Raw genomic sequence first — 4,883 nt, forward strand, 5'->3', positions numbered from 1 at the left:
CTCTCGTCCAACCGAGCAAGGAGACCCTGGTCCGGTCGGATGTCAGGCACTCACTTTACTTTGAGGATAGGCGACTATCGTGACTTTTCACTCTTTTGGCACAAAAGCTTGCTGCCTATGGTGGTGACACTTGAAGATTCCAGGACAGGCTGATGGCAGAAAGCACAGCCCGTGTTACTGATGCTTCTCGGATCTTACCATTTGTAAAGATCTGTGAAATCCCTGTGATTAAGTAGGCTTTTGAGACGGCAAAGATTGAATAGTTTTCTTAAAATGTCACAAAATTTCCCGTTTCATTCTTAGGGAAATGTGGTGGGGGGTGGGGAGAAAGGAAGTCACTTTGCGACTTTCTATCAGAAGCAGAGGTCACAGGCTTGCATTTGGGCTGTAAGAGGCGAAGGGTTTCAGCAGAGCAGGTTTCTAACCTGCCCACGTGGATTCAGGTCCGTCCTTCACTTCTGGCTGTGCCTCACCTGTGTCCTGGAAAGTCCCTACCTGCCCTCGAGGATGACCTGCAGGCGTCAGACCAAACTGTGCACTTCCCCAGCAGCAGTGGCACCGGGAACCGCTTCTGGGAGCTGCAGGGACAACGCGGAAGTTCAGCTCCAGGTCAGCGGGGCGAGGAACTGGACCCAGTGTGTCGGTCCTGCAGAAAATGCTGAGCCACGGAGAGCTGTCAGAGTTGGGGCAGAGAACAGCACGCGGGGCGCGGAGGCAGCACACGCGATGCAGACGGTGTCCCGGGAGGAGGACAAGGAGAGAGGAAGCGAAGTCCTGAGAACATGCAGGCAGAGCAGGTGTCCCACATGGAAACTGGGGGGTCTGTGGAGAAGGGGCAAAGGGGTCAGGCCGTGGTGGGGAGACCCCACAGGGGTCTGGATTAGTGGTCGCTTCCTGTGCTCCAGGCATCAAATGCTCTGCATGATTTAAAGGAACAATCCTCACAACAACCCTTTGAGGTCGTCATGCCCACCACCACTTTTATAGGCGAGAAAAACTGAGGATCCGCGAGCAACCTGCCCAGCTGGCTAGTAGGGGGCAGACCAGGTGGCAGCTCTGCTCCAGGTGACCTCTTGCTCCAGGTGACCTCCCTGCTCCAGGTGACCTCCCGCTCCAGGTGATGTCTCTGCTCCAGGTGACGTCTCTGTTCCAGGTGACCTCCCGCCCCAGGTGACCTCCTGCCCCAGGTGACTTCCTGCCCCAGGTGACTTCCTGCTCTCTCAAGCTTGGGAAGCTCTGTCATGGTCCATCTGTGAGCAGCCCCTTTGGGATGGAACTGGAGTCTGGTGGGTGGCTGCCCCCTGGGCTGTGAGGAGAAGTGGGGTGGAGGGTCTTTCCTGGGTCTGTCTCTTTCTCTACTCTCCCTGGGTTAGTCACGCCCAGTTCCAGCTCTCACTTCCTTGGAGAGAACCTCTCATCTCTCCTGTGCTCCTTCGTTCCCTCCTGGTCATTTCCATCTGCAGAGCCCACCACAGATTCGGGTGCGGAACATCTGAAACAAGACCCGCCGTCCTCTCCCGGCCTGTCCACGACTCCCCCCGGCCCTCACCGGCCCTGGTGCGCTGCCCCTGGAAGGCCCCGGGACCCTGCCTGCCCGCTGCCGGAGCTGTCTGCTGACCCAGCACTAGTAGGATTCGTTCCTAGACAATTTTAAGGCCAGTTATGTGTGATTTTTATTGAAAACTTTAAATTTAATTGATGTTACATAAACTAATAAGGAAAGAGGAAATACACGTGAAAATAATTTTTAAAGAAAAATTAATTTGACTATTTTGGAAAACTTGGTGAAGGTGAACTGATTAAAAACAGTTGTCATAATTGGATTTTGTGAGACAGCCATGCAGGATGGGGAGGCATAAAAATAGAGGACCCTGCACTCAGATGGCTTCAGTGTCTTTCAGGTTCATTTCGAAACTGGGAGTCCACTCTGGTGCATTACGTCCATGGCTTTTGCTGAACGGACCACCGAGACTCCGGAAAAGGCTTGGCCCAAATTCAAAAGACTGGCAAACAAACATATAATACATAATGTTATATATAATATATATTTATATTTATAAACATAAATATATACACAAGTACTTATAAAACAAATATCTATCTATCTATCTCTATGATTCCCCACTTTAACTGGCTTTTTGATGGAGCAACCACCTAGTGGTCAGTCTGCACAGATAAGACACACGTGCATTGTGCTGGGGGAACAGTGGAACTGCCTAGTTCCCAGGGTGTCTCTCCCACCTGGTGCCTCGGGGTGACCCTGCGAGTCCTCCCAGCACCCCCTCCCACTCCTGCCCCAAATCAGAAGATGCCCAAGAGCACCGTGTGAGCCTCACAGACACCCCCCCAGCCCCGGCACAGGGTGTGGCAACAGGACACTTGTCTCTACCTGCTGCTGGTGGTGGTAACAGACGTCTCCCTGGGGCAGGCATGGGGAGAAACGTGCTGCCTTAGGAAACAGAGGTCTGCTGTCTTATCTACTGGAAGATGTAAGAAGCAAGGGCCCCACACACTCACAAAATCTAGAGACTAAGAGGAGAAATGGAAACCTGCAGGCAGCCTGGCTGACACCAAGGCAGGGGGTTCCCTCCCCGGCCCGCCCCCCCCTGCAGTCGACATCGGAAGGCAGCCCCTGGCACCTGGGTGGCTGCTGCGTCTCTGTTTAAACACTGATTTTAAAGAGCCCATTTCTGTGAAATGGTGACTCACACAGGGAATGGGTAACAGAAGGAGACTTTCCAGACACGGCCCCACATGAAAGCACAGGGTTGAGAGTCACTGTTTCCCAGTGACTCTCCGGTCCCTCAGAAACGCTTTCTCATGGCCCTTCCCAAATTCAGTGGCATGTCACCGTGGTCTAAGTGCACCTGGGTTTTCTCGCTGGAGCCGGAGTCCGTGAGGTCTGTGCCCACGCGGACCCTCACTGAGCCGGAAGCATGTGGTGGACACACAATTCATGTCTGTGGAGGGAGGGATGGAGGGAGGGAGCCAGGCGGAGGCTGAGAAGAGACGAGGACCAGAGACTGCACTTGCATCCCCTTCCAGATCGCACCACCGAACGCTGGCTACCCGCACAAGTCCAGTGCTCTCACAGAAACCCCTTGGCCCCAGGCCGGGCAGCGGATGCTGGGACGGGCCCTGGGCACTCGGTCTCGCCCCTTCCCATATCCGGATGTGGTGCCAACGAACCGTTAGGCAGCTGCCGGGAAGCAAACGAGAGAAAAATCCCAGGTACAGGGGCGTCTTTTATATCTAAGACTATTTACCTTGCTTGTGTCCACTTAGATGAAAAGATAGGCTGATCAATTTCAGTGGGGATTTCTGTTACATGAGAGCTTAAAAAGTAATTACACATATCCTTTCCTTCCACTTGTAGGAGCAGCCTGGGCGTGCGGAAGATAATCTGGGCCATGCAGAGTAACCTGAGAAGTCTGTCGCCGCACCCGACCCAAGATTACCAACCACAACCTTGCTCTCGCGTCGTCTGGCTCCATAACTGGGATCACGCCGTACGTGCCACTTGGTGTCCTGCCCTCTGTATTTTGAGCATTTCGCTTGCCATCCTACAATCCCTTGGAAACATGATTAAATGGCTACTTAATGTCCTGGACAGACTATAATGTTGCTACCAATTCTTCTAAGTTTGGACACTGTCAATGGATACTTCCAATCAAATTGCTAAGAAATCTATTTACACAGTTACAGAGTAAACCTGTTCTGGCAAAGGCGGTAGCCCTCCCCCCCGCCCCCCGCTTCCTTTTGATCCTTTGAGGCAAACACTTTCTGTTCCGTAGCTGATTATTTGGGAATTCACCTGCAGATCTTCCAACGACTCACATCGCTACAACTGGAATCTTCAGTTTGGGGCCATGGCTGATGGCTCCGCTGGGACGATGAGCATGTCTGTGCCACCACCGCAGCCCCCACGACTTACCAGACCCTGCGACACCCTCCCCCTACCACGTCCTCCGGGGCACAGCTGCTGGGAGCGCGGGGAGACCACGTTAGCACAACCTCACATCCTCGTCCTGCGCACTGCCGAGGTGCGCGGCAGAGCTGGCACTTTCCCCTTCGGCTCACCTTTTTGTTTCCCTGGAGTTAGAACTTTCCTGAGGTCCAGAGAAGCCAGAGCAGGAGACCGGGTGCCTGGCTGACCCAGGGGACGTCGTGTGAGCTGTGACAGCTCTGGGCCGGCACCTGCTGTGGCAGCTTCGAGAACACGGCTGCTCCACTTCCAGTCTCCAAACGCACACAAAATGCCCCTCTGGCCAAGGGCATCAGGAGCCACTCAGGAGGGGGCTTGGGGCACACTTCCGGTCCACGGAGTTGCCCGGGGCGGACGTGGCCCCGGCTCCTGGCCTGGCTGGTCTGTTGGCTGGGGTCACCATTGTGTCCAGGTGAGCCCTTCATCTCTTTCCTCGATTCACACACCTGTTTCCTGGACCCCTTCATTGGTTTATCCTCTTGTTTCATTGGCATATCCTCAGGAACACTTAAGAACAGCAGGGAGCCACAGGTAGTGAGTGCTTTAGGTCCCAAATGTCTGAAAACGGCTCCATTATACCCCTTAATTCACAGCTTGGATGGACGGGCATAAAGTTCTAGGTTAGAGGTCGTGTTCTTTAAGCACCTGGGGCTGAAGCTGAGTTCAAAGCCACCTGAGTCCCAGTCTTTGTCGTTAATCTGTCTTTGCATCTGTCTTCCTCCCTAGAAGTCTAGCATCGTCTTTTTCCCTGGATTCTAAAGTTCGGTGACTTGGTACCCGTTGTGTTGGGGGCTCCGTGGGCCCCAATCTCTCCGCCAAGTTCCTTTCCTTCATTTTCTCTTGATGGAGCGCCTATCCTATCAGAACTGAGCTCTGGAACTGTGTCTTCTAATTTTCT

At 53.6% G+C, this 4,883-nt stretch overlaps 1 long non-coding RNA gene across 1 annotated transcript; it reads left to right on the forward strand.

The window, feature by feature from the left end:
* Nucleotides 1–296: 296 nt before the first annotated feature.
* On the forward strand, nt 297–3,683 carry LOC116667751. Its single transcript, XR_004324778.1, has 3 exons — nt 297–609; nt 988–3,231; nt 3,377–3,683. It is a non-coding gene; the product is annotated as an uncharacterized LOC116667751 (long non-coding RNA).
* The last annotated feature ends 1,200 nt before the right edge of the window (nt 3,684–4,883 follow it).

This window comes from Camelus ferus, chromosome 12, assembly GCF_009834535.1.
Source record: "Camelus ferus isolate YT-003-E chromosome 12, BCGSAC_Cfer_1.0, whole genome shotgun sequence".
Classification (NCBI taxonomy): domain Eukaryota; kingdom Metazoa; phylum Chordata; class Mammalia; order Artiodactyla; family Camelidae; genus Camelus; species Camelus ferus.